Raw genomic sequence first — 25,140 nt, 5'->3', positions numbered from 1 at the left:
AAATAAGAAACAGAAGTCATTATAGATGTAAATAAACTAAACAAATGAAAAGGAGAGTGATAGATGGTGGCAATATGCAATATGCTCTTTAAAAACTGTGCTGTTTGAAAGGGGGGGAAAAAAAAAAACTACCAAAGCATAAGGACCCTCAATGATTGGTAGTAAAAGGACTAGCAAAATAGATATTAAAGTAAAAGACAGTAATAAAAACAAAGATGCATTTTCTAATATTAAAATGTTTAAAAACTTTAGCAGAAAGACAAAATTCTAAACCTACATGCAACTAACCACGCAGCTTCAAAGCTCAAAGTAAAAATCAGCAGAACTGCAAGTCTGGAAAACTGTACTATCAAAATGGGAGCTTTCACCCTCTGCTCTTTATAATTGATACAGCAGACAAAATTATTAAGCATATAGCAGGTTTAAACAATTCAGCAAATAGGTTTATGAAATAGATTCACGACTCAGTCTCTGATAGAATCTATCAATATATTCTTCACAAGCAACATGGAATAACTTACAGAAACAGACCACACACAGGCCACATAGCAAGTCTCAGCAAACACTGAAAAATCAGCATAATTGCAACCACACCTAATTCAAACACAATATAACTCAAGCATCAATAACAAGATAATTTAAAAGTTGTCAATCACTTAGATATTTTAAAATGCATGCAACAACATGAACCATGGAAGAATTCATAATATAAATGAGAAAACACTGCACATTAAAACTGATAGACACCTTGGGAGTTTCTGGAGTTTACTGTTATTTATGACAGAGGTATTTTATATTTGTTCTATTCAAGGCCAGAAGTTTCCACAATGAACTACAAGTTTACTTTCACCTAATAAAGTAAAATGCACAATTATTTTTATTTCTGCTTACATGCTACTTTCAGGAAATATATAAATTATACGCTAGTTTAAGTATAAAATTGAATTTCATAAAAGCTAGTGAGATACTTACTGCTAAGGGGGCACTTTAGAGAAGTTTATACTCAAGGCTAATATTGAAAATACGTAACTGCACGAGGCCCAAAAAGGAGGGATACCCACTCTATGATACTAGTGTATGTATTGGTACATATTGAGTTTTCAGAATGGTCATGACACATTTTGGCTTGAAAAACAGAGAATAAAATGTCATGATTTTTCCAACAACCCAAAATTAGTAAAGAATTGTAACAGAGCTAGGTGACCACATCGAGAAATTAGGAAAAAAAATGAATCAAGAGAGAAAATAAGGGAAAGAATAAAACCAGTCAGAAAACAACAAAAATTAAAGCTAATATGTTAATATAGAAGATCAAGGACAAAGCCAAAAAGAGAAAATATACAAAGTTGTGAGAAGGTTGGTCTTGTGTGTGTATGAGATGAGAGAGACAAAAGGGAAGTATAGCTAAAGATGCTGCAGAGCTTGAAAAAGGAACACTATAAAAAATCTTATGCCAACATATGTGAAAATGCAAATAATTGTTAATATGGTATAGTCATACATATATACACAGTTGAAACGTATCTAGAAAGGTAGGAATGGTGGACCTCAAATGCAAGAGAGCACCACTGTCGGAGGGAAGTGACAGAATCAGGAAGTTTTTAAGTCACTTCAGATACAAAGCACTGTAACATGTGACTTTACCTGGTCACATATTTCATAGTGAATTTAAGAATGAGTGAAAAGTATTTTTAGGTTACATAAATTTCAGAAAAAAAAATTTTTTTAAAAGTTCTGGTATAACAACAGAAAGAAAAAACAAAGGTCAAGCAACTACAAAATGGCGAATCACAACTCCTTGCCCTTTATCCAACTGTAATATATACAAGCCCAGGTGGTTTCACATGTATTTCACCAAACTTTTCAGGGATCAGTTAGACCTGATCTCTTCAAATTGCTTAATATGAAAATAAGACAACCAAATCATTTCATGATACTATCCTAAAATTCTAAAACCAATAGAGTAAGAAATGAAAACGACAGACTGCCATTTCATTTATGAATCTAGGCATAAAAATCTTAAAATTCTGGCCATTAAATTCTTATATTTTAAAAACTAGGAAAAAGTAGATTGAGAGTGGATCTGTATGTTAGTTACTTGGGAGTACAAGTCTTTGCTGATGAACACAAACAAACCATTTCTATGGGGCCAGAGCAATAAGCATTAAATTATGGAGGACATTACTAATCTGAGAACAGGAGAGGCTAAAATTCTATGGTTTACACAGCAATTAGACAAAAAGCAAATCTCTTATACACCTATTATAAAGAAAATTCCAAACAGCTTTAAGAAACAACATAAAAACTATATCCTGCTATTACTGTTAAAGTAGAAATTAGCTTTAGTATAATAATTTACAGATTAAATCTAAGGGTGCAAGGTTAACACAGCACTAAGAATGAATTTATGACCATAGTAGTGTGGTCCCTATTACCTTAGGAAATAAAATTTATGTTCTCTGTTACTGCCAAAGAATTTGCATATCCAATTGTATAATACATGTTTCGTAGGATGCTTCCCTGGAAGGAAAAAATAGCCCTTAATGAAGATTATGTGCTTAAGGACCTCAAGTGACAGTTAGCTAATACAAAAGCCAGGGACAAGTAGGACTGCTATCAGCTACTCAGCTGTTTTTTAATATTAGTAGTCTAATGCTTTATTTATATAGTCACTTTGTTTTTGTGGTTTTGTTTCTTTTCTTTTTTTTTTTTTTTTGCTTTTAGCCTCAGAATTTCTGGACAGGGACTGCAGTATGGCACCTTTCTCAATTTAAAGTCTTTCTTCAACTTTTCCAATGAGTATGCATGCCTACAGCCTCTAATAATACTAAATAATGGCAAACAGCAGGGAACTGACAGGCTAATGCTACATCCACTCAGCAAATGAGGCCAAAACATCTGGATCCAAATACATTCAAGGGACATGTTGGCATTAAGGAAACATTTTGCTTCTCAATGAATTTGCATCCAATCTCAAGATATTTATTAAATTTGTAGCAACTGTGCATCTGGGCTTCTGGGAACAATAATATCCTCAAATATATAAATATTCTCAGTATATTTATATTAAATAAAGTTTTAAAATTCTAAAACAACTTTAAATCCCATCAGCAGAACTCAAAGTCTACCCTTCAGTTAACTGGGACAGGTAAATGAATTTTAATTCTGATCTCTTTGGCAGTGTTTTGCCGAAAGTTGAATTTTTTTTCATTATAGCTTTCTGAAATATAGCCATTTTCTTTTTAAACCAAAAACACAAAAGTAAAATAAAAATGATATGTAATTAAGTAAAAAAGAGGCAGTTCTTATATATTATTTCAGGCAATTCACAGCACAAATATTTGCTGAGTGTTTGTGATAAAAGAATGGAGAAAAAAATAAACAAGCAAAAAGTTAAAATAGGAGTCTAGAAGGTCCATAAAATAAAGCCTGTGCACTTTACTGAATTATATGCAATTCTCTCCTGTTTACAAACAGTTCAAGCTTGATGAATGAAAATACAAGCACTGTGCCTCCCCCTCCAGTCCGGAGATGTTCTAAGAGACAGTCTTTCAGACCTAAGAACTCTATTCTGGCTGCAGCAGACTAAACCAGAGTAGGGCAATAGCTGCAAGGTCAGTCAGTTATTGTTTCCTGAACCACAGGAAAAGGTCTTAAGATTAGTTTTCTCCAGACAACCCAATCAAAAAATGGGCAGAAGAGCTAAACAGGCCCTTCTCCAAAGAAGACATAGGTGACGGCCAATAGACATGAAAAAATTCGCATCATCACTTACCATCACGGAAATGCAAATCAAAACCACAATGAGATACCACCTCATGCCCAGGAGAATGGTCCATGTCAAAAAAAAACACAACAAAGTGCTGGTGACAGTAGAGAGGAAAATGAATCCCATTACACTGTTGGTGGGAATGTAGAAGGGCCCAGTTCCTATGGAAAGAAGTGTACAGATTCTCAAAAGACTAAAAATGGAACTACCATATGACCCAGTGATTACACTCCTAGGTTATCTATCCAAAGAGCACAAAAACTCTAATTTGAAAGGAAACATGCACTCCTAAGTTTATAGCAGCACTATTTATAATAGTCAAGATATGGAAACAATCTAAATGCACCAGGATGACTGGATCAAGAAGCTGTGATATGGATACACAATGGAATACTATGCAGCAATCAAAAAAGATAAACTCATGTCATTTGCTGCAACATGGAACTAGAAGGGATTATTCTAAATGAAGGAGAAAAGATAAATACCAGATGGTTTCGCTTTTATGTAGCATCTAGAAAAACCAAGCAAAGGGTCAGGCAAAGACAAACTGTAAGAGTGACCCCTGAAAGCAGACCACAGATCTAAAACATTCAGGAAGGGTAGAGGGGAAGAGTAGAGAATGGTGGACGGGGGGAGGAGACTGGGGTGGAGTGTGATGGAGGACTGTGGGCATCTTTGGTGAGGGGAAGAAGTATGGTGACTGCACATGAGGGAAGAAATCCTATATTGTGAATAAAAAAGAATTTAAAAAAAAAGATTTGTTTTCTCATGAATTCAATTCAGGAAATCGTAACTAGATCAGGTCTTTGCAACTGAAGGGAAAGCCAAAAGGTAGTGATACATATATATACATATATAGTGAAACAAAGTACACACAAATATGGAGGCCTGAGACCCTACAGTGAAGGGCCATCAAAACAACCCCCCTCCTTACAGTCCTACACACCTGGATATAAGAAAAAAATTTAGCATCAGTCAGAAGTCCCGGGTTTCTTCTATGGCTAATCTCTGCCTCCCCTCCTATTTTTGTAGGGGGAAGTCATCTGGGTCCCTTTCCAGGACCAACACCTTTGCTTGCCAAATCCATTCTGACTCACCTACTTGAACCACAGTGTGCTAACGCTCCCTTTCTCTCCTGCATCGCCAGATTAATTTTCCCTCTCAAATGAATCACACCTAATGGCATGTAAAGAGGTTGTAATCTCTCCATTTAGCCCCATGCCCCATCCATTGAAAGTCCCCTTCCTCTGCTCTTCGTTCAGAACACAGCTTCTGATTGGTCTACACTCCATGTCATCAATTCCTCTTCGTTCTTGAACCATGCCCTCAAATCAAACATAAGATCAACATGATAACAACTATATGCATGCGGCAAAATCTAATGGTCAATTTTAAGTTGCTTGTAGTGCAATAGAAAAGATACAGCATCACTTATGAGGTAGTCTTGAAATGAAAGTTTAATCTGCTTTTAATTAAGGTTTTAAATTTTGTATAGAGCTTTCAATTTTCTGTGAACACAGAGATTATTAGAATGAAATTACACAACACCATGAGAAAACACTTGGGACAGATGCCGAAGTTGGGGCCACCGCACCCCTTCACAGAGTGCTTTTCAATGACTTTTTGCCATGATGTAAATCTGTGCTAACACAGTAGCTACTAGTAGACACATGTGGTTATTGAGCTACTGAAAAAAAATTAGTGTGACCGAGGATCTGAATTTTTATTTTAATATAATTAATGATAGTAGGTTGGTATGGTCTATTAAACAAGCCCATTCTATGTATTAGAAAAAAATAGAGGCTAAGTATTCTTAAAGAATAAAATAATTTTGAGTAAGAGACATCCATAACCAAAAGTATATACAACTGTATTTCCATATATTGGCAACAAACACTGGACAACAAAATTAAAACCAATTCTTTTTACCATTACATCAAAAAACATAACTGACCAGGCTACTGCAGCAGGAGGGCCGTGTCCCAGTTCTTCCCCCCACTGTGGCCCACACCCACATCCTAGTGAAGGACAGGATCAAGGTGATGGTAGCCATCGAAAATGGGAGAAAAAGTGAGTGATTGGGAATGACATGTGTCTTAGGATATTTAAGTGGGTTTCTGTGACAGCAGCAAGATGTGAACTGCAGAGTTCTGTGTCTGATGCCTATCAACTCAAAGGGGAAAAACAAAAGCAACTGGAGCCCCAACTCCTCCCTGGCCTATGGGCCAGGGGTCCTGGAGAAACCATCCATAATTGCCTCAAAAGCTGCTGATGAGCCTCCCACTCTCACAAAGAATCCATTCCCCTCGAGAAACAGACTGCTGACAAAGAGGAACAGTCGGGTGCCTGCCCCTGAGACAGCTCATTGTGGACCAGCCTGCAGTGTTGCAGATGTGTCAGAAAGCGAGCACCATCCTGGCCCCTTCCTGTACTGTACTCTGGCTCTGGCCAAGCTGTGTTGCTGGAGTAAGGGCAAGAGTGGGTTCAGAGCCTGTACATAGGAGCCTTCTGGCTTAGAAAACTGCCATAGGACTTGGAGTGGTAGTACCATTTACCCTTCTCTGACACTTGTGTCTGTTTGCACCCCCAAGAGGGCTGGAACATCAGTCATCCAGTTCATCTGTCACCTACAAGTAGCAGTATCTGCTCCAGGGTGTCTAGACTGAGCTACTGCTGCTTCTATGAAAAGAATGTGGAAGGTACTTTCTAGAGAAGAGAATGCCCAGGGCAATTAATTTGAATGGAGACTACAGATTCATGCACTTTCCAAAAGGGCTAGAGTCCTGTAGGCTGCTGACAGAGAATGAGCAGAGACTTTGGAGGGAAGGGATGAGCTTTTCTTTTTCTCTACATGTGAGCAGATTTTGTACTATCTTGGTACTCCTGCCCACTCCTGAGGTTATTCTGCCTCTCCTGAGCTTGCCAGTTGTTGACAGTCCTTGGTCTCCCATCACAGCTATCTTCACACATGCACACACACATAGAGCTTTCCCTGTTTTCACCTGCACATCCCCAGGTCTATTATCCCCAACACCCCTGAAACAAACTCTACCCCAACAAACCTGAGGACATCACCTGCCCTTACGGTACTCCTTCAATTCAGATTTTCTAAAAAGTTCCCTTTTCTTCAAAACCTTAATGTTTAATTAAACTTTGATTTTATTGCTTCAAAAATGGTTAAGAAAATGGAAATGGGCAACAGTGAGTGAAGACATTTTAGCACTGAATACAACAGTATTTTTAAAATTAAACTACTTCAAATATGAAAAGTTGATTAAAACATCGAATTTATAGTTAAAATGGCTAAGGTTCATAGTATACAGATTATCACTCAACAAAGCAGATGAAAAAAATAGTTAATAAATTTAACAAAATGTAAAACTTTTATGCTAAAAACTACAAAATACTACTGGGAAAAATTAAAGACATAAACTGAGAGATACTATGTTCATGGATGGGATATCCAATCTTGTTAAGATGTTAATTCTCCCCAAATTTATCTACAGAGTCAACACAATTGCAGCCAATATAATGGAATGAAAAGATAAATTCATGCTATCTGCAGCAACGTGGATGGAGCTAGAAGGAATTATGCTCAGTGAAATAAGTCAGAAGGAAAAAGAAAAATATCAGGGCCTCCCCTGGTGGCGCAGCGATTGAGCGCTGGGCTGTGAAGCTGCCCGCAGCCTCTGCAGCGCCAGTTCGATCCCCCCCCACCCACCTCCGGCCACCAGCAAGGGTCCCACATGGCACGACAGACCTCTCCTGCTGTGCCCACTGCTCCCCTCTGCCTGTTCTGTTCCCCACTCTGGCTCTGGTGAATTCTCTCACCCTCCTGCGCTTGGACTGTACCCAGTGCTTGTATAAATAAATAAATAAATCTTTAAAGAAAAAAAAGAAAAATATCAGATGGTTTCACTTATAGGAGGAATATAGGGGAACCAAATAAGACATCAGGGGAAAAAATAATAAGAATACAAAACACGACACAACAAAACAAAACAAACAGACAATTGTAAACCAGAGACATCCTGCAGGGCAGGAGGAGGGAGAGGAATCAGAGGAAGGGAGGGAGGAGCACCGGGACTGTGGTGATGGTGCACGGGTGCACTGGTGAAGTAAATCTGTGGGGACTACACCTGGGGGGGAGCAAACATTGTTTAAAAGTGAACAATGACATAAAAAATATATAAATAAAAATTTTAAAAAAAAAATCTTAACTTTTTTTTGATAGACAAAGTTAAATCTAAAATTTGTAAATGCAAATAATCTATAGGAGTCAAAACAAACTTGAAAAAGTTGTTAACTTCAAGACTTATTTAAAGTGACAGTAAACTTTCTGGTTTTAGCATATAAACAACTAGATGACGAGGCAGACTAGAGTCCAGAAATATATAACAAAAATAGAGCCCAGACATACACTGTATTCTGATTGTCAATAAAGGATGTCAAGTTGATTCAATAGGGGAAAAGATACAGCTTTCAAAATGTACTAAAACAACTACACAGCATTTAGAAAAATAAAACCTCAATGATTACCTCATACCATACTCAAAAATTAATTTGAGATGGCTCATAAACTTAGACATAAAGGCTGAAAATTATAAAGCTTCATAAATAGGAGACTATCTCTTGACCTTGGTCAGGCAAGGATTTCTTAAGAGACTGAAAGCACTAACCTACATGAAAAATTTAATACACTGGAATCTTTCAAAATTAAAAGCTTCTGCTCTTCAAAAGGCATGACTAAGAAAATAAAAAGGCAAACACAGCCTAGGAGAAATAGCCATGATACTTTCTCAGAATACCTTTACTGACCAAAGACCTGTGTCTGGAATATATACAAAACACCTGCAGCTCAGTAAAACATCAAATAAAAAAAGGCAAAAGATTTGAGCAGAAGCACCACAAAGGAAGATATACTAATGATCAATACGCACATTATAATGAAAAAATACTTCCCTCTTTTAGAATGGCTAAATTAAAAAGACTGGCTATACCAAATGTTGGTGAGTATACAGAACAACTAAACTCTCATACCTACCTAGATAACGAATCTAATTAACATATATCTATGCCGGAATGCCCATAGGCAATTCACACCATCCTGTCCCTTCTTGGCTCTCCTCTGTCTCACAGGGCTGGATGTCCAAGAGTTCTATTCCACCCCCAACCCACCCCAGCATGTTTCTGGTTATATTCTCAGTGAAAGGCACTCATAAAATGTGAGGACAACAGAGAAGTATATTTTTGCTCTTTTGTCAAAGATGGGCAGATGTGAATGAAGGACTTTAGCAGATATGAGATTTTGCAACATCTTTCATTTTTTTAAAACAATAAATCAGCAGTGCTTGTGACAACTGATTATTTTTCAGAGATTTTTTTTCTGTGGTTTCTGCAACTTCCAGATTCCCTGAAGGTGAGTGGCAAACCTGAGAGATAGCAGTCACTTCCAGTATCTTTTTGCCACAGTCCTGCCACAAATACTTTTATAAGCATCCAATTCTCCATATTAAATCGACTTTGATTCAAATACTTAAGAGTGATCTGTTTTCCTGATTGGACCCTGACTGTAAAGTTATGGCAAATAAGACAGACTGGTTATGATTAGCACAGAAATAGACAAAGACCACAAACATATAGAAACTTCCTTTTACAGAAGTGAAAATGAAGACCAGTCTCATAGTTTATAGATCAGTGATAGCTCACAGGTTAAAATATGAATTATTCAATAAATATTACTGGAACCCATTTAGTAAGAAATATCCATCCTGAAAGAAAAAAAAAAACCTGATCCCTACTTCTTACCTTAGTATGAAAAATAAGTTTTATAAAAGAATATTCTTATGATTTCAAAATAAGATTTCTGAAGTAAGACACAAAAAACATAAACCATGAAAGAAATGAATTTTTGTGTATCAAAAAGCACCAGAACAAAAGCCTGAGTGAGGTGGTTATGAGCGAGGTAGCTTTCCACATGAGGGAGGAGGGTGGTGGCCTTGGGGGATCGGGGTTGGGAGGACACCCTTGAGGGGTGGGAGGACAGTGCCGGGTGGCAGAGCATAGGCTGGGTGAGAAGAAGTCCATGCAAGGAAGTGTTAACAACGGTCCAATGTAGGGTGTTGGGCCCTAAGTGTCTGAGGGGAGCATCCACCCAAGTGGCAATGAGGAGGTGATCAGACAGACAGCAATATCAAGGATAATGGGACTCTGGTTTGTCACTGCTAGAGAAGGAGTTACACAGACGGTACAGAAAACTAGAGTGAATCCTAGCTGGATCTGAAATGGAGGGATTGGTGTAACTGATGGTTTATATCTGTTGCTTGATGGCTCCATCGATATAAATATACAGATATATTTCCTAGCTGTGACTGTATGTGTCTGGCAGCAGCAACACCACACAGTAATGAAAACTAACACATATCTTGGCTTCTAAATACTTGTCTTCTTAAAAAAGAACCAGGGCTTCTTGGGGAAAAATAAAACATTCTGCATATAAGACAGTACTCAAAGAATGATTGGAACACATCAAAAATGCACATTTGACAGGACAATTGAAGGGGTCCTACTGGACAAATCTGGTACTATTTGAACATAAAAATAAATAATGGTAGTGACAAATTATCATTCTCTGACTAAAATAGGAAACCACAAGTCTATACTAACTAAAATTGAAAGTTCGATGAGGAACAAGACTGTCTCCATATATAAGAATCATCTGGATCTTCTACAAAGTTTCCACTGCACTCTTTATTACACTCATATTCTTCTCTATCTTATGGAACATATGACATATACTTGTTTTAATGTTCTTGTTTAATTCAATCATATGCCTTTTCTTGTCAGTTTTGAATGAGTCTTCTCATTAACAGTTGTATTGTCCTACTTTTCATCCCTAGTAATTATTACTTAGATGTTAGACACCTTTTGGATTTTGGAGGGAAGAGTATATCTTTAAATATTATATTTTGTGTTTTATTCTGGGATATGGTTAAGATACTTTGAATCCATTTGATCCTTTCAAGGCTGCTTATAAGCTTTATTAGGTTTGGGCCAGAACAGCCTGCAGTCCATGGCTAATTTGGCTCCATCACTGAGTTCACATTCTGTGAACTCTACCCAGTGCCATGTATGTCAAGGTTTCTCCATCCTGGCTGATGGGTACATGAACTATTCCCATCTCTGTAAGCATCACAAGTTGTTCTGTCTCCTCATTATGCAGGTCCTGTTCTATCCCCAATCTGGGGTAGTTTACCAACAAATGTGCTGAAGACTCGAGACCCTTTGCTGATCTGCCAATTTCTAGTGCGCTCTCCTCACTGATACTCTGTCCTGTGAATGCCAGACACAGTTAGCTGCCCAAATCCTCAATCTCAACTGAGACCACTGAGCTTGTATAATTTCCCTGTCCCTGTGATGAGGCCTAGGGAATGCTTTCCAAGCACTAAGTTGGGGAAATCATGAGGCTACCTCATTTGAGGGATCAATATCCAGCATTACCAAGCATTCAATGTCTCGAAAATAATCCCTATGTTCTATTAAATTTTTGTTTTAAGACTGTAGGTTAAGTCTTCTGCACACTGTTACTCCATCATGGCTGGAAGTGGATGTGGAGAATGAAATATTATGCTGTTTCAAAGTAACCTTGTCATAAATATTTAACAGTTACAAAAAGAAAAAGAGGGCCTCTCTGGTGCCGCAAGGGGTTAAGAGGCAACCTATTTCAGTCAATCTGCCTGATCTGTTCCCCACTCTGTCTCTGGTGAATCCTCTCACCCCCACCCCCACCTCTGGCCTATACCCCAGTTCTTGTATGCATAAATAATCTTTTAAAAAAAGAAAAGAAAAAGAATAACCACATAAAGAAGCCTCACAGACATCATTTTTATGAAGTGACCAAATACAAAGCATCAGAAATGGGATAAGCTGGAATCATGTGCCATTTTATAATAAAAGTCATCATTGGAAACATTCAGAAGATCGCAGCACTCCTGTGATTCTTGAATCTAATCATGATGAAACATGAGACAAAGCCAAATTGAATGACCTTCTATGACATAACTGATCTATGAAGTGAATGAATATTTTGGAAAGTAATTTGATAAAAACTATGAAAAACGTTTATAACCTATGACTCTGCCATATATCCTATGACCAAGACAATGGTGAATTGTGCAGCAATGAAAGAAGAATGAATTAGAACTATACTTATTGAAATGGTAAGTGCTATCAATAACAATGAGTAAAATAATCTATTAAAGGTATGTGTGGAAGAATATACCAGCTGATAAATTGTGTGTATTTGTTATTTCCTAGGGTAAGTGGTAGACACAAGGGTTTTCAATGTTATTATCTTGATCTTCATCGCTGAACCCTTTTTATAAAAAAAAAAAAAACAACTTACTAACCTGAGTTGAAAACTCCCACCATCTAAGGTAGCAAAAGTAAAAACATTGCTGAAAGTTTTATTTAAACACACCAACAGTTCTCTGAAAAAAATACATTCATAAGGAAGTTCTCTATAGGTAGTATCAGATAAACGTCCATTGTTTATTAACAATTTCCAAACATTCTGCTCATTTTGACAGCATGGCAAGGTTAACTTTATCTGGAATCTGACCAAGTTAGTAAGTAGTACAGAATCAAATAACTGATAAAGTTTCTTTTTTTAAAAAAAAGATTTATTTATTTATTTATTTATTTATTTATTTATACATACAAGCACTGGGTACAGTAAGAAGCACGGGAGGGTGAGAGAATTCACCAGAGCCAAAGTGGGGAGCAGAGCAGGCAGAGGGACTGAAGTACACTGCTGAGGGAAGCAGCGGGCGACAGGAGAGGTCTGCGCGCCATCTGGGACCCTCCTCCGGTGGCCAGGGAGCAGCCAGGGATCGAACCGGCGCTGCAGAGGCTGCGGGCAGCTTCGCAACCCAGCGCTCAACCTCTGCGCCACTGGGGAGGCCCTGACAAAGTTTCTTGAAAGACTATGTGGCAATTATCAACCACCACTCACTAGTAATAATTATATATGCTATTTATAATTATTGTCAAGTGGTTGTAGATAGCTAAATTATTTAATTTCATCAAAGAAAATAAGTTTACCAACCAACAGTTGTATTTTTAATCAAGAGTCATGCACACACATCTGGATGAGCGTATGGGATACGAGAGTCTGTAGTGTCCTGTCAGAGGTAACAGGGTAGAATGGTTTCTTTCCTAGTCTTTGGGCAAAAAGCAACTGCTTGAGAAGTAAAAACTCCTTTAGGATGGCCATGTAGGCTGAAAATGGTTTGACTTCAATTGTTAAAAAAAATCTGTTAAACTGTTTATGTGTACAGGGTTCTGAAAATGCCAATGATCTCACAACTGGTTGAGTAGATGCCAAATTGCTGACTGAGATATGCCAATTCCCAACCTTCTATGCCCTTCCTATCTAGAACTTGAAACAAAGAATTTCCTATGTGACTTTTCAAACTCTAACAAATCACAAGGTAATGCTGAAGTTTCTACAGAAGGATGTGCATTTGATACATCTTCCCCACCAAGAAAGAGCATCTGGCATTTAGCACATTCTTTTGGAAGAAGTGGCAAGCAATGATTTTTTTCTTTCAAAATTTGTAATCAAAGAATTCCTTTGAAAGGATACTTGCATACATCCTAGAATGATATAATCATCCAAAGCTAAAGAAGAAATAAAACACCTAAACAGACCAATTACAAGCCGCCAAATTGAAACAGTTCAAACACTCCCCCAAAACAAAAGCTCAGGACCAGTCGGCTTTACAAATGAATTCTACCAAATGTTCAGAAATAATTGAGTGACTATCCTACACAAATTCTTTCAAAAAATTGAAAAAGAAGGAATACCCCTGCATTTCTGGCCTGTACACCAGCTCTTGTATGCTTAAATAAATAAATCTTTAAAAAAATAATTAACAATAGAGGGTTCTAAGTGTTGTCTGTGACCCCTTCACACAGCTTCTACACCATAACCTCCTTCTGAAACTTTTTCCAAGTAGGAGTGTTTTGGAATAGCAGGTGCTTTTCTCACTGAGAAACTCAGTCCATACCAGCAACAAGTGACACTCTCTGTGCTCAGGGACTTGGCCCAGGCTTCCTCAATAAGGAATCAGTAACTATTCCCACACCAAGGTCAGAGTCCTACTGTTGCTCTGTTATAGTCATCATCATCACTGTTTTTTTTCCTTTGACCAAGGCCTTGGGATGACTTCCAGAACACACATGTGGGGAGTCCCTGAGTCTTTGAGTTACTCCACCAATGAGTTACTGAATCACTGGTGGAGTCTCACCAATGCCGGGTTAGGCTGCTTCCAGCAGTGCATTCTGCACTGGGCTTGTGTCATGAGCTGGAGGATCAAAAGGTTACTGAACATTTCCCATTTATTACTTTCAGGATTTTCTGTTCTCGCTTTCCCCTCTCTCCCTTGCTGTGCTCTGAACTCCAGGCAGAGGATTTTATGTTTATTGTAGAATAAACTGATAAAGGGAATGGTGGAACTGAGAGGGCTTTCTGTTAATGTGACTCATAAACTTTAATGGTTTATTACCCTGAAAGATATCCAATTACCACAGCTCTAATATCTTGCTAATGTTGTATTTAAAAGTTTTTTAAAGAATAAAATGTGAATGAATGATATCTCCACTTTCTATTTCCTGAAAATTAAGCTGAACCTTAGAATGGTAGGATGAAAATAAAATTTTGACTCATCAGGATTACAGTAAGGCTAACAGACAAGTATTCCCCTACTTTATTTTTTAGATAAGCTTAGAATTCTTTTTCAGAGCATTAAATCATAAATAATTTGGCAACCAGAATATTCAGTCCGACTTAAGGAAATCAAAGGTTTTCGAAATTCCTTAACTTGAAGAGTACTTAGAATTTGCTGGCCCAACCACCACAGTTCACATAAACAGAAATCTTATACTGAAATGGAAAATTTTACTTCAGTTGATCCCAACAGAGAGAACATTGCCCTTTGAAATAACAACCAATTGCATTTTGTGATTCAAATTATGTTTATAAACGCATGTGCAGGAAGATAAAATATAACCAAATGAAAACCATGCTACTTTAAATCTTATTTTTAACCAGCTAGTTCTAATATTATAATTATGCTTGATAATGGAAAACTACCATTTTTTCCTGTAAATCTTCTCTAGTACAATCAGGTACAAAGCGGTGGTTCCAGAGGCTGGATTTATCATAACTAAATGAGAGAAATTTGGCATTTTTCTCAGTAGCCCCTAAAGGTAAAGAATGAAAATTTGTACTTGGAATTATTTTTAAGTTATACTTTTAACTCAGTAAACTGGATCATAGCATTGGCACAGACAACTGTCATTTAAAGTATTATTTTTATTATTTTGAACTATAAAATTACTCCTTAAAGCGGTAAAACAAAGAACATTTTAGGGTGGGAAGTGTTTCACAGAGCTTTTACTTTATCAAACTAGAAAGTATGAACCAGAGACATCCTGCAGGGGAGGAGGAGGGAGAGGCATCAGAGGGAGGGAGAGAGGAGCCCAGGAGACTGAGGTGATGGTGCACGGGTGCATTGGGGAAGGAAACTCTATGGGGACTACACCTGAGGGGGAGGGGGGAAGCAAATATTGTTTAAAAGTGAACAATGATGTAAAAAATAAAAAAAAAAATTAAAAATAAAATGAAATTGAAACAAACAAACTAGAAAGCATGAAACTAGATTCCATTTACCACTAAAGAAAGGAACTACGAGTGGAGGGAAATAGGTTCACAAGTTATTCTTTAAAATTAACCCTGTAAAAATTCCTATTTGCAAGTAATACATCCAAAATCCAACCCAACTTAGATCAGATAACTTTAAACATTTGCTGAGCGCCCGTGTATTCATTTCTTAATTGTGGTTCAATCATGTTTAAGTGCACAATTCAGAGGCACAGTGTTGTACCACTGACACCACTCAACATTTCAGAACGTTTTCATCAACCAAGAGAAATGAGTAAAATTACATGGTCCCAAAAGAGATGCTGAATTCCTACCTCTAGTACCTCACAGTGGTGTTATTTAGAAAAAGGGTCTTTACAGAGGTAAAATAGGTTAAGAATATCAGGCTACCATCGATTCCAATATGACTAGTGTCCTTAAAGGAAAACTTGGACACATGTGTGAAGAGACACAGGGACAAGGCCACTTGGAGAGGACTGGAGTGATGCATCTTAAAGTCGAGGAACACCAGAACGTAGAAGAGGCAGAAAGATTCCCCCACAGGATTCAGAGGGGACATTACTGACATTGCTTTTGGACATTTAGCCTCCAAACTGAGACAATACACTGCTGGTTTTTCAAGTCATCCATTAGTGTTATTTTGTCATAGCAGCTGTAGTCGAATAAATCATTAAACAAAAACTTTCCTTCAATTGACCGCAATCTCTGGTACCCTCTATTCTACTTTCTGTCTGTAGGAATTCTCTATGCTAGGTACCTCACCCAAGTGTAATCATATATTTGTCCTTCTGGATCTGACTTATTTCAATTAGCATGTTTTCAAGGTTCATCTATATTGTAGTATCTATTAGAACTTCATTCTATTTTATGGATGACTAATATTCATTGTATGTATATACCACACTTGACCCATTCATCTATCGATAGACAAAGGTTATTTCTTTTTTTATTTTTTCTTTTTATTTTATATATTTTTTACATCATTTTTCATTTTTGAACAATGTATGCATTTCCATCCCACCTATAGTCCCCATACAATTCCTACCCCCCTTATTTTGACCCTAATCTCTTCTTTTCCCCACACCCCCCATAGTATGTCTCTGGTTTATAGTTTCTTGTTGATTTTTATTTTTTCTTTATAATAATTAGCCTTTTTCCTGGTCCCTTATTTAGGTTTTCTAAATTCTTGCTATGAGTGAGACCATCCGGTATTTTTCTTTTTCTTTCTGGCTTATTTTGCTGAGCATGATCCCTTCCAGCTCCATCCATGTTGCTGCAAATTGCGTGAGTTTATCTTTTTTGATTGCTGAGTAATATTCCATGGTGTATATGTACCACATCTATTGATATTATCATATGGTTTTTATATTTCTTTTTGTTGATGTGTTGGATTACACTGATTGATTTTCGGATGTTGAACCATCCTTGCGTCCCTGGAATAAATCCCACTTGGTCGTGGTGAATTATCTTATGGATACATTGTTGGATTGATAGCTAAAATTTTACTGGGGATTTTTGCCATCAGTGTTCATTAGAGAGATTGGCCTGTAGTTTTCTTTATTCGTGTTGTCCTTGTTCGGTTTTGGTATTAGTATAATGTTGGCTTCATAGAACATGTTTGGTACTGTCCCTTCCTTCTCAATTTTTTGTAAGTTTATGAAGGATAGGCACTAATTCATTTCTGAATGTTTGGTAGAATTCATTTGTAAATCCATTTGGTCCTGGGCTTTTGTTTTGGGGGAGGGTTTTGATTACCATTTCAATTTCACTGCTTGTAATTAGTCTGTTTAGGTGTTCTATTTCTTCTTTATCTAGCTTTGGGTGATTGTAGAGTTGTACGAATTTGTCCATCTCGTCTAGATTGCTGTGCTTGTTTGCATATAACTGTTCATAGTAGTTTCTGATTCTTCTTTTGATTTCTGCTGTGTCTGTTGTGATTTCTCCTCTTTCATTTGTGATCCTATTTATTTGTGCTTTCTTCTGTTTTTCCTTTGTGAGCCAACACAGGTTATTTCCATCTTTGGCAAGTGTGAATAATGTTGCTATGGCCAATGGCGTACAACTATCTGTTTGAGTATATACCTAGAACTGGAATTGCTAGGAATGCTGTCCGATTTATTACTTTCTTATGAATTGTACTTGGAGTTATATGTAAGAACCATTGAATCACTGCCTAAGTGATCCAAAGTCAAAAATAATTTCTCCTATGTTTTCTTCTAGAACTTCTACAATATTGGCTCTTAGACTTAAACCTATGAATAATCCACTTTTAATTAAGAGTATGATATTAAGTAAGACTCAAAGTTTTGGGTTTTTTTTTCCTGCACAAGGATAGATATCTAGTTGTTCCACCACCGTGCTGAAACACTAGAATTTTGCCACTGAAATTCACTGCAATTTTTGTCAAAAATGCTGTGACCAATGTAGATAAGAGTAACCACATTTGCCATTCTGCCTGTAAAAAGGGAACAAATATATGAAATAATAGTTTTCAAGACACTAAACTTTAGATAAAGATTAGTTACCTGAGAGATGGCAAACAAATGAAGTAAGCTCATTGACTGTTACAGTTTATTACCTTGATAGTGTCTAGGATATGGTACAGGTAGGGGAAAACCTAGTGGATTTGAGTTGGAACTGAGGGTATAAGAAGAAAAAGGTGACTAATTTGCATGACAGAATATGACAGAAGGGACAGCAGCACAAAGAGACCCCCTAGAGCACTATGGACAGCTACCCATCAGTATTCAACTGAGTGACATGTATATGAAAAAAAGACTACAGGCCTGAGAAAGCAACATCCAAAAGGACTATGTAACAGCACTCACACCACAAAAAGCACCTGTTCACAACCAGCCAGCCATCTTTATGGCTAGGTAAACATAAGGGGTCTTGCCTAAATAGTGGGAAATAATTAATCCAAAGCTGACTACTGCTCTATTCCTGCCTAACAAACCTCAAAATCATGATCTAAAATGATCTAAGTGTTTCCAAGTAATTTAATCCCCAGAGCAAAGCTCAAGCATATGTTAGAATATAAGGTATACAGCACCCAAAAGGTAAAATGTATTATGTCCAAATAAATAATGAAAGCAGGCATGCAAAGAAACATGAAATTATGACCTATAATGAGGCAAAATCACATCTTTTTCCCCTATCAGTCTTTAGCTTTCAGGCTTTCATTATTAAATGGTGTCAACTCTAGGTTTTTTGAAGATGCCTTTATTATGTTGAGAAAATTCCCCTCAACATTCCTAATTTGTTGAGAATTTTTATCAAACAGATGTATTTGATATTATATCTAAGAAACCATTACTTAATCCAAGGTAATAATGACTTAAGTCTAAGTTTTCTTCTAAGAGTTTTATAATTTTAGCTATTATTTAGGTCTTTATTCCATATTCAATTAATTATATTAAGTATGAGATAGGTCCAAATTCATTCTTTTGTATCCCTGTTGAAAACTGGTTGACCTTACATGTCTGGGTTTATTTCTGAACCTGCAATCATATTGCATTGGTCTTTATGGTTAGCCTTTTGCCAGTAACACACAGCTTTAATTATGGTAGCTCTGTAGTAAGTTTTGAAATCAGGCTGTGAGCCCCCTTAAACTGTTCTTTTCAAGACTGTTTTGTGGGTCGCTTGAATTTCCACATGAATTTTATATTAACTTATCAATTTCTGTAAAGAAACCAGTTCGGATTTCAAAAGGAATTACATCAAATCTATAGGTCAATTTATGGAATTTTTAAAAAAGATTTATTTATGCACACAAGAACTGTGGTATAGTCCAGAGGTGCGGGGGGTGAGGGGATTCACCAAAACAGGAAGACTGACTGAAATACACTGTTAAGGGGAGCAGCAGGAGAGACAGGAGAGGTTTGCTGTGCCATGTGGGTAGCTCCCTGGCTGGCCGGGGATGGAACTCATGCTGCAGAGGATGTGGATAGCTTCACAGTGCTGTGCTTAACCCCTTGTGCCACCAGGGAGGCCCCAATTAATGGAATATTGTCATCATAAAACTGTTAAGTCTTCTGATCCATCAATATGGAATGTCTTTCCATATATTTTTGTGATTTCAGAGTTTGTGGTATGAATAGAATTGTGTCCTCACCCCAACCCCTTTATCCCCCAAAAAGATGTTGAAATCTTAACACTCCAGTATGTGTTAATGTAATCTTATTTGAACACAGGGTCTCTGCAAACCTGAGTTAAGATGGGGTCATCAGAATGGGCCCCGCTTTAGTATGATTGATGTCTTCATAAAAAGTGGAAATCTGCATACAGAAACAGACACACATATAGGGACACCACCATGTGATCACATGCTGCAGCCAAGGAAAGCCAAACATTACTAGCAAACCACCAGAAGCTGGAAGAGAGTAAAGGTATGTATTTTCCTTCACAGATACTAACCCTGACTACACCCTGATTTTGGACTTTTAGCCACTAGAACTGGGAGACAATACCTGTTGTTTATTCTACCCAATTTGTAAGTACTTCAGTACAATACTCCCAGAGCAAGCCAATCACAACAGGCTTTACACTTCTTTTGTTAAATTTATTCCCAAGGGGCCTCCCTGGTGGAGCAAGGCATTGAATCTCACAGCACTATCAAGCTATAGCCAACCACTGCAACATGAGTCCAATCCCAGGCCACAGAGCTAACCCACATGGCACAGCAGAAACTCTCGTCTCGCCTGCTGCTCCCCTCAGCAGTGTATTTCAGTAGATCCATCAGTTCTGCTCCCCACTCTGTCTCTAGTAAATCCTCTCACCGCCCCCCTCCCCCGCACCTCTGACCTACATCCCAGTTCTTGTATGTGTAAATAAAAATAAATCTTAAAAAAAATTATTCCCAAGTATTTTCTTATTTTTGATATTACTGTAAGTATAGTTATACTAATTTCATTTTTGGTTTACTGATTGCAGTTGATTTTTGTATGCTGATCTTGTATAATACAATCTTGTTGAACTTCATTATTTTTTAAAGTATTCCTTAGGATTTTCTATACACAAGCCCATGATATCTGCATAGGGATAGTATTACTTCATTCTAACAAGGATTCTTTCTGATACTTTCTTGCCTAATTCTTCATGGAACTTTCAGTACAATGTGGAACAGAAGTGAGGAAAGTGGACATTCTTATTTTGTTCATGACCTTAGGGAGAAATTATTCAGTCTCTCACATTACATATGATGCTAATTGTGGGTGTGTCTTAGATGTCCTTTACCACACTGAGGAAGTTTCCATCTGTTCCTAGTATATAAAGTGACAGTTATCATCAAGGAGCATTAATTTTATCAAATGCCTTTTCTGCAGCTATTGGAAATATTGTCATTTATCATTTATTCTATTAAAGTGGAGTATTACATTAACTGATTTTTGGATGTTAAACCAATCTCACTTTCCTAAAATAAATCTCACTGATCCATAGGTTTTCTCTTTGTATGTGAGGTCTGTACAGTTCTGAATAACAGGGTAACAGTGGCCTCAGAGTATTTCATCCTCTTCCATTGTTTGTCCTGGTGGTTACCGCTTTTTGAATTGATTAATTTGGATTTTCAAAATACCCATAAAATACTTGTATTTAAACTGATGCAATTGATTTATAAAGCAGTAGAGGGAGATAATAGGAGTAGATGGTTAAAAGTTATATCTTAATTGTGCTTCACAAGAACATGTGGGAGATGAGTCAGAGACAATTCTACTAGTATTCTGGCATTCAAAGTGTACTTTATGCAGGGTTTTATTTAGGAAAAAAGTATTAAGTTTTCCTCGACATTAATTTATACTTTTAAGACCAATTTAACAAAAAAAAAAAAAAAAAAAAAGCTTCTGGCTAGTACTGAGTATTGTGCTGCAGGGTTTTTACCCAGGAATTCTAGTTCCTGAAATTCATCCTATAGATACATTGCACACATGTGAAATGATTTTGTCTCACAGTACTGTAGGTTAGCAAAAGAAAAAAATTCTTAATGTCCACCAGGAGACTTGTTGCATAATAAATTATGCATCCAATGGAATATTGTTAATTAACGTTGTTAATTTTAAGAAATGTATTTAAACACACAAAAAATTCCAAAGCTCTTCAAAGACACTGCTCTTTATGTATTGGTATGGAAAGATTTTTGAGAAATCATGAGTGAAAAATAAACTATAGAACCCTGTGTACAGAAGGCATATATCTGTGTAAAAGAGGGAAGGGGGAAAAATGTTCATTTTTATTTGTATGTCTATGCATTAAACAAAATCTCCACAGCATATGCAAACTACTAACAACAGCCGTCTCTTATCTGTGGGATGAGGAGGACCTTGACAGCAATAGAGTACATTTCTAAAAGTAGAACTCCTGGGTCAATGGATAAATATATATGTAATTTTGTTAGATACTGTCAAACCCCTCTATGTAAGGGTTGTGCCATTTTGTACTATATAGCATTTATGTGTGAGAGTGTCTGTTTCTCCACAGCATCACCAACAGCCTTGTAAAACTCCTTAGATTTTTGCTAAGCTGGTAAGAAATTATATTGTGGTTTCCACTTGATTGTTATTTAAAAATTCAGACTTGAAGTATAATTTACATACATTAATCATCACTTTGCGGGGCATACATAGTCTGACAGGTTTGAAGAAGTGTATTTGTGTAACCACTATCGCAACAAAAATACAGTACATCTTTATCACCCCAAACGATTCCCTTATGTTCCACCATTCTACCATCCCTACTTGATAACCACTGTTCTAATTTCTGTCCCATTAGTTTTGCCTTTGCAGTATAAATGGAATGTCATCATACTATGTTGCCTTATTTCGCATTGTTCATATAGAATATTGGTATTGATAGCTTGTTTCTTCTTACTGCTCAGTAAGTAGTCCACTATGCCATAGAACAGCGTGGTTTTAACTTCACTTACAAGTGTGGCTGAGCATCTTTATATATGTTCAAATGCTATTTGCCTTTCTTTCCTGTGGAGCTGAATGTGTTAAGTTTTGTTCAGTATATTGTGATGTTTCTGATCTTCTCATTTTTCCAGAGTCCCTGTATACTAATATGTTATTAATGAGTGACTTAGAATGCAAGTACTATTTCCCAGTTTGCTACTGACTTTAGAATATTTTTGGTATGCACAGATACTCTTTCATTTTTATGTAGTCACAGTTATCAATCTTTTAATAGTTAGACTGAGTCAGAGTTAGAGAGGTTTTTGATACTCCAGGTTGTAAAATTTACCCATTTTTTTTCCTTTTCATTATTGCAGGTTTCATTTTTTCCCCTTTAATTATATCTATGATCTATTTAAATTTATTTTGGCATGCATTGTGAGGTTTAGACCCAAATTTTTTTTTTCCAAACTACTCAACTCTAAGTATTAAAAAGCACATCTTTCCCCCAGTGACTTGAGATAGCAATATCTATACCCTAAATCTCCATAAGAATGTGGACCTACCTCTGAGGTTTCTATTCTCTCCCATTGGTTTGCCTATAGAAGGATCTGCCTATACAGTGGTTTGTTATCACATCATTCTCTTAACTGTCGACATTTTATAGTATTTTTCAGTATTTGACAGAGCCAGTTATACTCTACTCATTGCTTATTCAGGGATTACCTGACCATTCTTGCTTATTTTTCCCATTTGAATTTTATAATTAAAACTTTCTGTCTCCTAGGGGGGAAATCTATTGGTAGTTTTATTGAGATTGTATTTAATTTTTAACATGGGAGAAATCAACATCTTTGGAATATTGAAACATTATTTTTAAGAATAGACTATCTTTCTGTTTGTCTAAGCCTTTATTTGTATATTTCAGGAATGTCTGAAAGTTGTCTCCACATAACCTTTAAATATTTGTATTTGCTCATTCCGAGGTATTTTATTTTAATTGCTGTTGAAAATGAGAATTTCTCTTCCATTGCATCGTCTAGGTTATCACTTGTTGTAGATTATTGATCTTCGTGTGTTGATTTAAAGAAAACAAGTTGTACAACTTAACAAAAAAATTTTAGGTTCAAAAGAATTTAACATGTGAGTTCAAAGCAAGTTTAGAATTTTGTTCTATTATCTGTAGAAAGTATTCATATCACAAAATTATTCATCCATACTAAGTGCACATTCTATTAATAATCATAGGAAGAAGGTCAAAACAAACCTAAAAGATAAAACTAGATAGTTATCTTTTCTTCAAGACAGTCTTTTGAAGCTAAAATGAATACAAAGAGAAGAATGTTTATATCAGAAACTGAAGAGCTTTATAAATAAGCATGATAATATTTGTGTTAAAAACATAAAATAGACTTAAAATTAGTGTAGAGAAAGAAGCACTCAGTGCTTTTCCTATGTGACAGAGATACTAATTAAGGTATTTGAAAGACGATCTATATTAAGGTAAGCTGATATGGGATGCTTAAAGGTGTACTAAAATATACTAACATATACTAACTTCACTTTAGCAGAACAATTTCATCTATTACACTAAAGTCATTACAGACCAGTTACAAAAAATGAGAATTTAGAATTCCAACAGAAAAAATCATAGTATGTGAAACAAAGATAAGTCATATAAGAAGATCACTGTTCAAACTTCATTATGTATCCCTTTTTATTAAGTAGAATGTTTTCATTAGCTATGCTTTTATATTACTCTATATATAATAAAAGACTAGACTATATACACCTATTTTTTCCTTTCTTTTCCTCTTCCCCAACCCTCATTTGGTGCAGTGTTTTTTTTTTGTTTGTTTTTTGGAACTTTATAGGTGAGCCAATAACAAAGGCACAATAATTCCTTACTGGTTGCTACCTAACCACTTTAATGACAGATCTTTTAAAATTTAACACTTTCAAAATAAGATGTATTCTGGAATTTCTCTCCTCCACCTATCCTTATGAGTAGTGAATTGTAAGAAAAATTAGAGGAAACCAGAAAACTTTATTTATTATGAATAGTGAGGAAAGGACAACTCAAAAGTCACTGTACTACTCCAGTTTAACAGAACATTCCCTCAAGCACAAGTCTTATCTCTAATAGATAATATGTGAGGATTCTACATGAGTGAAAACAGAAAATGCAATTACATTTTATTGCAAGAAATTTGGGAAACATATTTTTAACAAAGTTAGCTATTCAAAAGTGTTACCTTAGGCTGTCTCTTAATAGGTCCTTTTCACAAGTGTGAAATTTAATGAAGGCAACAGCATTTACAAGCAAGACCAAAATGGTATCTTAATTACTAGCTACATTTTCTTAGGCAACAAGAGATTAAATGGAAAGAGAAATTAGTTTTACAAATGGCATCATACATCTTTATGTTATACCCCCCTCCATCAAGTCACAGATGGTTATGTATCTTGAACTTCCTAATATTGTAGGCAATTTTCTTTTCCTTAGGCAAATCCAAATCCATCAACTCTAAATTATACATTATTTTTGAATCATTTTTACAAGGGCCAAAGCTGTATATCAAAATGATTTACCACTTACTCACCACATATATGGGCTTTTCCCTTAGTGGACTCTACATAAATATGAAACATAAGACTTGTTGAAACTACTAGCCTTGTAAGTTTGTAGTATACTCCCTGTTTCTACCTGGTCTAACTAACTCTAGCAAAGGGTTCCTGGCCCAGTTTCTACTACCAAG

The 25,140-nt window shown here is 36.4% G+C and overlaps 1 long non-coding RNA gene across 4 annotated transcripts in view; it reads right to left on the bottom strand.

Moving 5' to 3' along the window:
- Positions 1-25,140, bottom strand: part of LOC119244803 (uncharacterized) — a 58,504-nt gene that overhangs the window by 25,527 nt on the left and 7,837 nt on the right. The window lies entirely within an intron of this gene.

The sequence above is a fragment of the Talpa occidentalis genome, unplaced genomic scaffold (genome assembly GCF_014898055.3).
Source record: "Talpa occidentalis isolate TD23 unplaced genomic scaffold, MPIMG_talOcc4v2.1 talOcc4.14, whole genome shotgun sequence".
NCBI classification, from domain to species: domain Eukaryota; kingdom Metazoa; phylum Chordata; class Mammalia; order Eulipotyphla; family Talpidae; genus Talpa; species Talpa occidentalis.
This window is presented reverse-complemented; position numbering and strand designations above follow the sequence as displayed.